The 10185-nt window shown below is 42.5% G+C and overlaps 1 long non-coding RNA gene across 1 annotated transcript in view; it reads left to right on the top strand.

The window, feature by feature from the left end:
* Window positions 1-822: 822 nt before the first annotated feature.
* The window catches only part of LOC119858945, a 41555-nt gene continuing 32192 nt past the window's right edge, over window positions 823-10185 (top strand). The window contains exon 1 of the long non-coding RNA XR_006282809.1: window positions 823-886. This is a non-coding gene — a long non-coding RNA (uncharacterized LOC119858945). The remainder of the gene's footprint in view (window positions 887-10185) is intronic.

Genomic DNA, 10185 nt, shown 5'->3' with positions numbered 1-10185 from the left:
AAATTTTTCAAAAGTTTATTTCCAAGTCACTCTAAGCACATGGTACATTTAACATTTTTTTCAGGATTGTCTGTCTGGTTCTGAATTCCACTGCTTTATTTATTAACCAGCCATGTGTGTAGAAGAAAGAATTTTAAAAATCATAGCTCACATTTTTTTAGCCTTACCCTAATGCTTGAGAGGTATCTGTTCTATAAACAATATGTGGCAGAGAGCTCAAAGGAAATGAGTAAGCCCCTTACAGTGAAACACATTTTAGCAGCTTGCTTAGCTGAGTGCTTTTTGTTTATTTGTTAAAATGTATTGCCAAATATGGAGTGAAGCTTTACTCAGAGGAAACTGCTTCACCAAGGAATTGATTCTGTCTCACTGACTCAGGGCTGTGTAGAAGAGATAAGTAGTGTCTTGGCTTCTTGAGTTATCAGAGTCACCAAATCATTACTTTTTTCCGATGACTGTCTCAGCTCCACGGAATACCTTGTCTGAACTAGCAGGGGAAATAAAACAATGATAGGCCCTGACTCTTTCATCCATTTTTTTTCAGTTTCTCATTTCCTTTTCTCTATCAGCAGCAGTGAGAAGCTTTGCTTTGCACTCCCACCTATAAGGACCTAAAAAGAAAAGGAGTATTTGTGGCACCTTAGAGACTAACAAATTTATTAGAGCATAAGCTTTCGTGAGCTACAGCTCAAATGCATCCGATGAAGTGAGCTGTAGCTCACGAAAGCTTATGCTCTAATAAATTTGTTAGTCTCTAAGGTGCCACAAATACTCCTTTTTCTTTTTGCGAATACAGACTAACACGGCTGCTACTCTGAAACCTATAAGGACCTCAAATTCTTTTGGAGCACAGACTTGGGAACCCTGTTCTGGGACCTGATCCCTGGTGAGTTCATTTGAATGGAGGGTGCTGATCCTGACAACTGAAGAGAGACTCATGAAATGGCTAAAGCATTGTAGGGGGAGGAGGGGCTCACCTTGAATGCATCCCTCTTCTCCCCTTCTACTCGCTTTGTTATTGCTTGTAAAGGCCTCATAGAGAACAGTGGTATTTATGCCAAGCACCACTACAGGACATGACATTACTTTTAGATTCTGGTTGTTCCCCTTTGACATATAGAAGTGTGATAGAAAGAAAGGTGTGTAGGAAAAAAAGTACAAGATCTATTGTGCGTTTTACCATTCCTCCATCCTCTCAGAAGAGAACACATACTTAAGTGTGGAGGTAACAGTGTGAGTGGTTTAAAGGTATCACTGCTCCAAAAGGAAAAATATAGACAGTGGATGAAATCTTGGCCTTTTGAAGATAATAGGAGTTTTGTCATGGACTTCAGTGCAATCATCCAGTGACATCAATTACATAAACTCATGTACTTTACTGCTCTGGGTGGAAACATAAGCTGCACCACTGATGTCAGCTAGTAACCAGCCTTAGTTTACAAATGATGCCTACCATCTGCAATGTTCCAGTGGTCTGGCACTTCACAAATAAGTGAAGGCAATGCAGTAGGACTTGTTCTGTTGAGCAGTTAGTTATGGAGAGGTAGCACAGCTGTGCATCAGTGGAAACACCACCTGTCAGTGGGGATGCAAGTCTCATTCTGCACCAACGTATAACAAAAATTTTGACCACAACACAATCACGGACAACACCCTTGTGCCAAACAGATGCCCTCACATGTGTGATCACAACTCCCATTGACTTCGGTGTGTATGTGTGTGTATTTGATGGGAGGATTTGGCCATGGAGGGCTTTCGGCACAACTGTAAAGCTCCAAAGCAAAGTCCCTGGCACAGGAGTCCGATAAATATTATTCTAGGTTAATTAACTAAAGGCTATCAGTCGTCTGTGGGTATTCACAGATGAATGAAATACCCCCCCCATTCAGGCAAGGGACCTAGAGATCAGTAGCAGGTGAAGATGTTTTATGCCATTGGAAGTTCCTTGGAAGCCGTTTACTGCACAAGATGCTATCTAAATACTTGTTACTGTTGTACAGTTATTATTTATTACCCATGACTGTGTATCCATACATGTTTCCCACTGAGCACCACACCTCAGGAAGAGGCAGACATTTTCATGTGCCTCCCAGAGAGCTGCTCAGAAATTCCAAGCTACTTGCAGATGCAAAGCACACTACCATGAGCTGTAGCTCACGAAAGCTTATGCTCAAATAAATTTGTTAGTCTCTAAGGTGCCACAAGTCCTCCTTTTTTTCTTTTTGTGAATACAGACTAACACGGCTGCTACTCTGAAACCTACCATGCTCAAGTCACTTTTTGATTGTTGATTGACTAGAGTGAAGCAAGGGGTTAAATTATGCTGCCAATTTTGTTGTTTATGATGCAACTATCTCCTTTGCCTTCCTGAAACTGAAAGGGCTTAATCTGGTGTAAGTGTGGTAGCTCAAAGAAAGAGAGATCAGAGTTTCTGAACAAGACCCATAGGGGAGGAAATGGAAAATTACAGATTAAGGGAGGGTAAATCTGATTTCAGAAAAGGAAGGTTATACCTGAATAATGTAATGGAATTTTAGCTGATACCATGCTGCTTAGCTAGACAAAGCGGGGGGGGGGGGGGGGGGGGGAATAGAGCAGACAGGCACTGTATGCTATAATTAGAGTACATGTAGTTCCCTATCAAAGGCATTAGCAAAATATAAGGTGTGGAGTCATGGAAAATATGGAAAGCTGGCATGCTGGATTCAAAACTGGCTAAACAAGGGATAATCATAGCTGCTTCTGCAGGTGTATAATTGAGAAGTATCAATTATATATAGCTGGTGCATAAGAGGATTATTGAGTCACAGAAAAGCTTTCTTTGTTTGGAAGAATTACCAGTTGATGATAGTTATTCCCATCCATTCCCCATTATGTAAACATTATTTGTGTATTTATGTTGGCTTTTCATTTTTGAAGATGGAAATGCATTTGCTAAGCATATTCATGTTTCAGGACTGCAAGCAGTTTAACCACTTCACTGCTGGTCCTTCATGCCAACTGCTATTCTGCTAAGTTCCATTGAAAACAGAAGAAACAATCTCTTGTTTATCTATTCATATGTCACTAAGAATACTGTTGGTACTCAACAAATAATAAATCATAAGAAAGCAGCCGAACAAAAAGTTTATTCTGCCAACATGCATTCTGTTTTGTTTCTCCAAGCCTGAATATTAGTACAAGTATTACACAAAGACTTTGTTAAACAATTAGTATGCTTTACTATTAATTATTGAGTTCTTTGTGGTAGGGACACAATTTTCCTATATGTGTACAGCACTTATCATAATTTAGATTGCAATAGCACCCAAATTGTATTAATTTAATAGCATGACAGTGTTAGGCCAGACTGCTTACATTCTGGTTTCTAATGGTCAGAGCAGAAACCGGAATCAGGAGTTTAGCCAAGGATCAGAGGTGTAATTGGAGCTGATGGTCAGGAGCAAGGCATAGGGGCAGGAACCAAAGACCAGACAAGGATCAGGCATGGAGCAGGAGTAAAGCAGGAACGGGGAGTTGGGGCAGGAGTGAGGCAGGAACAGGACAGGAGCATAGCAGGAACAGCATTAGTTACAGAACACAGGAAATGGGCAAAGAACAGGGTCCAATGCAGCAGCAACCGCGAGTCTGTGTGGTTGCTCAGAGAATCCACCCAGATCACGTCTTGGCTTAAGTGGGTGCAAGCCAATCAGGTACTCCTGGCTTTGGGTGTTCCAATAGGACTTCCTCTGTGGCCTGACCTTCCAAGATTAGTGAGGTACTCCTTTGTCTCCCTTGGTGGCAGCGAGGCAGTATCAGAGACCTAGGGCCCAACGGTTCCAGTTTCTAGACCAACAGAAACCAGGGACCTGCACCCTTTGATCCTTACTCTGCCCACGCTCTCCTCTGTGGTGGCATTGAGCCTGGCTTGTTGGGATGATATCAGTTAATCTTTTCCACTAGCTTGGGGACATGGATATAGGCACCCAGGATCTTTCCTTGGGACTGTAACCTTCCTAGTCTGTGAGATACTGAAGGCAACCTTGCCTCAGATGGGATTCAAGGATTCCATGCACTATATAATCTTGTGCCCCTGAATCTCGACTGGTGGAGGGCTTTGTTGAGACTGATCCAGAAAGGGATTCTTTATATAGGGCTTGAGGTGTGATGTATGGAATACTGGATAGATGAAGTGGGACTATTGAAGTTACAACTTAAAACGCTACTGGATTCACCAGCTGGTAGATTTGGAAGGGACTGAGGAACTGATGGTCTAACTTCTGAGAAGGCTTGCTTGTCCCAAGGTGTTCTTTGGAAAACCAGACCTTCTGGCCCACAGCAAATGCCTGACATTTGGGGTTGCTGGTCCAGGAATCACTTGTAGGCCTTTTTATCCTCTTCCAGGTGACTCTGGAGGAAAAGTATCTTGGATATAGTGAATTCTGGACCCAATTGACAGCCTCCAGATAATGCAGTGTGGAAATGGGGATGATATCCATAATTTGAAAAGAAGGAGCTCTGTCCTGTGTAGATAAGTATTACTTTTAAGAGAATTTGATGTATTGTATCAGGGAAACTCAGTTGTCTTGATGGAAGTTAATAAAGCACCAGTACTTGATTGACCCTCACCAAATGCCTGTCAATATGGCTGTGATATATGGTAGAGGTGGACGCGTTAGGCAGAGTGTCTCCTGCCAGAAGCAAGAGACAAATTGTTGCTCTCGATCAAAGATGATTTGGTCTGAAAGCCTTTGGAGGTGGATGATGTGCACCACCAGCAGCTGGGCTGCTGCTTCATCCAAAAGCAGATGGCTGCAGGAAATGAAGTGGGCCACCTTAGTTAGTTGGTCTATGAGCATTCGGACTACAGTGTGATCCTTGGAGTTCCAAAACAAAGTCCAAAGTGATTGAGATCCAGAGTCTCCAGAGGTTTTAGGATATCAAGGGGTTTCCCATGAGGCATTTTAGTACAAACACATGTAATACAGGAGTCTCAGACTTCAGTACACATACCAGGACACCAGAAGAAATGAGCAAGAGTGCAAAAAGTCTTGAGGTGACTAAAGTAGCCTGTGAGCAAGGTGTCATGGCATATGTGTAACTGACGTATGTCACCCTGTTCCATGTGGATTGTTGCACTTTGGCCATTCCCTTCTCTGGGAGTCTTCTCAGCAGAGGTGGCTGTCTGCAGGCATGTCCAGAGAGGTCATGATGTTAATGAATTTACAGTCTTCAAGATATATGGGGTGGTTCCAGTTGGGCTCTTCATTTCCCTGGTAATATTCCCCTTTATGTGATCGGGCATCTGCTTTTGCATTTCTGGTTCCTGGATGGTATGAAAGAGTGAAGTTAAATTGGGAGAAGACTAGTGCCCACCTGGGCTGTCTTTGGTTCAGTGCCTAAGCCATCCAAAGATATTCAAAGTTTTTAGGGTTGGTGAAGACCTGTACTGGGCATCATGCTGCCTCCAGATAGAATTGTCACTTTTGAAAAGAGGATTTCACAGCAAGCAGTTCTCTGTATAGTATTTCATAGTTAATTTCAGCAGATGTGACCTTGTGAGATTAGTATGTGTAAAGGTTCAATACCAATTGGGGCCCAACCCTTTGGGACAAGACAGCACCAAGAGCCATGCTTGAAGCATCTGCTTCCACCATGAATGGCTGAGTGGCACCCAGATGTGTCACAATGGGGGCTGTTATGAAGGCAATCTTGAGCTAATCAAAGGCTCACTGTGCTTCAGGTGACTAAATGAAGTTGGCAGACTTGCGGAGAAAGGAAGTTGGGGAGGCCTTTTGCCCCAAGAAATTCAGAATGAACCGCCAATTAAAAAATGTTGAATCCCAGAAAGATCTGCAGCTCCCTGATGGGCTGGGATGCTTTCCAGTTGTGGATTGCTTCAGCCTTCTGAGGGTCCATATGATATCCTTCAGGGAGATGATATACCCCAAGAACTCAGTGGAGGGCTGGTCACACATGCATTTTTTGAGTTTCACATATAGTCCACATTTCTGTAATATTTCCAGGATGAACCAGATGTTTATTGTGACGTTAGGGATCCTCATAAAATATCAATATCATCCAGGTAGATTTCCCTGAACATGTCATACCAAGTGTTGGAAGCGGGTGGGAGCACTTGTTAATCCAAATGGCATGATCACCTACTTTCAAAGTGCCTCCAATGAGTTCAGAATGCTATCTTCCTTTTGTCCTCCACTTAAACCCTCCCCAGTTTGTAAACCCAGCAGAGGTCTAATTAAGTAAAGATTTTGGTGGATCACATTCAGTCTAATAGCTCTGAGATTAAGGGCAGGGGCTGTGGGTTTTTGATTGTTATTTGATTCAAAGCCTGATAATTTACACAGAGGCATAGCATTCCATCCTTCTTTATCACAAAAAGGACAAGGGTCCCTACCAGGGAAGTGGCTAAATAGGTTTTCTTGGATGTGTAGGCCCAAAGGGCTTTCAGTTATGGTTCTGACATAAGGTATATCCACCCATCGGGAACATGGTTGTGGATCTATGTGTCAATCATAATTCCATTGTGGAGATAAAATGTCTGCATTTTTCTCTTCAAAGACTTCCAAGAAGTCTTGATACTTGTTAGGGAGCTGCGGGACGGTGTCCTGTGGGCTAGGCCCCAAAGGCCTGGCTTTTCTTCCCAAGTGTCTCAGTCCTGGGTGTAGCTTTAAATATAGGGCTAGAGAACGGGACTCAGTGGGTTGCAGGCAGTAATTGAAAGAAAAAACCATCTTTTCCATCAGGAAATAATGGGGTCATGCTGCACCACCAAGCAATGTCAAGAATCAGGGAAAGTGCAGTAAGTGGATTGCATTTAGTTGCATAACATCTCAGTGTCCCTAAAAATCAATATCTAAGGGCACAGTTTTGTAGGTCACCAACCCTGAAGACAAGGAACACATATAGTTTTGACAGGATACAGCCCACTCTTGGGCTGGTGGGGGCTGCACAAGGCTACCTCGGCATTGCTGAAATTTGCTGCAGCCCTGGAGTCAATCACTGGAGGTGGAAGGGTGTGGCTAGATCCAGGAGGCACATCTGTATCAGAGCTTAGACATGAGGAGAAGCCCCTCTGGTCTCAGATCACGTCTGGGTACCCTGTCAGGAGGTAGTACCAGGATCGTACTGTGAAAACTAACAGCTCCCTTTACCTTGCCCTTCCCCAAGCCAGCTCCCCTTACCTTACCTGGCCTTAAGTTTCCAGGCAGCTTTCTGATCAAGCAGGAGGTGAGCATGTGTCTAGATGCCCCACAGTAGATATACAAGTTCATGCAATAGATATACAAGTTCCCCTAATGTCATCAGTGCCTTTCTTCCAGGGTCAGATGGCAGCTTAGGTCAATCAGTATTGCCTCAGGGGTTGATACACATGGCTTTGGTTCAACATACAGTGATGGGAGTTGACCCACACTCTTCTCTTTTCTTTCTTTCTTTCTTTCTTTCTTTCTTTCTTTCTCATAATTGGGCATCAATGCAGAGAGCTATGTCTATGAAAGCATTCATTTGGGAGAGGCTCTTGACATGGGTCAGTTAATCCTTCATCTCTTCACTCAAGCCTCACCATATCTGGTGTGATTTGGGCTGCCTTATTCCTTTCCACATCTGCCACCAGTCACTGAAAGTGAGTGGTTTATGTGGTGGCGGGTCCCTGCTCTTGCCAGAACTTCCACAGTGCCACTTCAATGGTATGGGCTCAGTGAGGGTCGTTGAATATAGCAGAGAATGCTTGTATCAAAGTGTCCCAGTTGGTGAAAACTGCGCTAAGAGGGACGAAGCCCAGTCCAATGCTTCCCTTGTAAGTAGGCTCACCACCAGTCACCATTGATCAGAGATGGAATCAGAGTCAGGAGTCAAGGCAAGGATCAAAGCTGTAATAGAAGTCAAGGGTCAGGAGAAATGCTCAGGGGCAAGAACCAGAGACGAGGCAAGGACAGGCATGAAGCAAGAGTAAAGGAGGAATTAGAAGTGGGGGCAGGAGTGGAGGAGGATTCAGGGGTTTGACGCACATCCTAGGAGACAGGCAAAGAGCGGCATCTGATCCAGCAGCAACAGGGAGCCTGCACAGTTGCTCAAACAACTCATCTGGGTCACTTCCTGGCTTCAGTAGTGGATGTGAGCAAATCAGATGCCCCAGGCCTTAGATGTTCTCATAGTGCTTTCTGTGGGGCTTGACCTTCCAAGATTAGTGAGTTGCTGCTTCATCTGTCTACATTTGTGGGGGTGATGGAGTTTCGGTGACCTAGGGATCCCACAGACCTAGGTTCTAAGCCAGCTGAAACCAAGGACCTATGCACTTGGATCCTTTCAGATAGATCTTGTATTTCTAGTGGGAGCTCCATTTTCCTCCCTTGGTGCTTACCCATAACACTGGAAACAAAGGGTACAAACTTAAGAGGGGTTGACTGCTTTCTTTAAGCAAGAAGAAAATCCCTCTTCCTGAAAACATTACTTTAAAAGTTCTCAAGCTATTTCCAAACAGATCGGCCTTTACATGGTAGCAATGATAGAAACATTTAGGAATTAAGGCCTAGTTTTTTAAAGGTATTTAGACTTTCTGTGAGACTGAGGATCCTAAGTGCCTCTGTCACTTTTGGAAATGAGACTTAGGCCCCTAAATCACTTAGGCCTTGCAAAGCTTAGCGGCACAATGACTAAATACCTTTAAAAAGCTGGGACTGAGTCTTAGTAAAGAGTAGGCTTCTGCAGTCATGACCTGCTGTGGTAGCCATGTTCCTCTGCAATAATTAAACTACCAAACACAAGAGTGAGGCTAGTGAGTGTGGGAGACAGATCTCTTGTAGCTGGCTCATGATTCTGGAACTAATTGCTGAAAGAGATCAAAATGCCCATGTATTTCTCTGTCTCCAGAATTATTTGGTAATATATTTTTTAAAATCCTCGTAATAGGAGAAAGGTGAGTAGAGAATAAAACACAGAGATCTGTGTATGTCACTTAAAATGTGTAAAGTGATGAGTTCTCAACTCCCACTGATATCAAAAATCTAGTGGTTGATGGGGCTGTGTATTTTATACAAGCTCTTTGCAAATAAGGGACTTTAATAGTTATCAGTATTTTGGAAAATTATTTATGGATTTAATATGCAGTCAGACTAGATTGTCATGATGGTCTCTTCTGGCCTTAAAGTCTATGAATCTATGACATTTTAGAAAATGAAACTCTTTTAAAAAAATAAGTAATAAAACAATTAAGAAATGTTGCTTGGCCTAATTTAACAGAATGTTAAATCCAAGATGACATGTGTCAACTGAATTTCACACTGCTACATTTTTTCCATGCAAGTTATAAATTGTGGTAGAAAATAACCCATTCAAGCTGGCACTGGTGGTCTAGAATCTGTAGCAATGAGCTGCCAGTTGATGTGAATGACACATAAGGCAGAATTGTAACTTTCTGTCACCTGTAATTTTGTTTCACATGTAAAATCCAAGGTCCAGCTGAGTTGTAGATTTCAAACTGTGAAATATCTTCCATAACTACATCTTTTTAAAAAAACCAGTGAAGTTCTGCATAGTGTCTGAATGATTTACTATTCCATTCTAGATGGGATGGCGTGGCTTTACCCACAACTGCATAATCAGAAAAGGAGTATATGTATCTAATAATCTGTTACACTAAACAAAACAAACAAAAAGTAAAATCTAAGCACCAATTCTTCCTAAAATAGAAAACTATATGGCATAGACACTATTAGATGCCAAATTTTAAGTAAATCTGATATGCTGCAGAAGGCCAGACAGGATCAGGATCTATAATAGTTGTGTTCCTATCTGATGGCAGTCTGGAGGCTGTTAGTTCATGGGACTGAATGTATTTATTTTTTTTATTGCTAAAATTCAGCTGTTTTACAGCTTTAGTTATGTTGTTACTGTTTACTCTTGCATGTATTTGAATGAAAGGGTAACTCAATGTCATTGATAATTTAGTCCTGGCAATTGTAGCCATTTTGTATTATCACACACAATTGAGCAGACCTGTAAGAAGGTAAATAGAGAGCCGTACATTCTTAAATGTTTTCTGTTTCTGGCCTTCTCTGCTCTGAAGGAAATGCTGAATGTAGTCCAGCTTTGTCTAACTTCCCTCTGGATGCTGTTATCAGGGCTGTTACTAGCAAATATTATTAAATTGCAAGATTAAACAGCTGAAAAGTTTCTGGATGGACCTTG

This window comes from Dermochelys coriacea, chromosome 7 (assembly GCF_009764565.3).
Source record: "Dermochelys coriacea isolate rDerCor1 chromosome 7, rDerCor1.pri.v4, whole genome shotgun sequence".
Lineage (NCBI taxonomy): Eukaryota > Metazoa > Chordata > Testudines > Dermochelyidae > Dermochelys > Dermochelys coriacea.
Note: the sequence above shows the minus strand (reverse complement) of the source record. Positions and strands in the feature narration are given on the sequence as shown.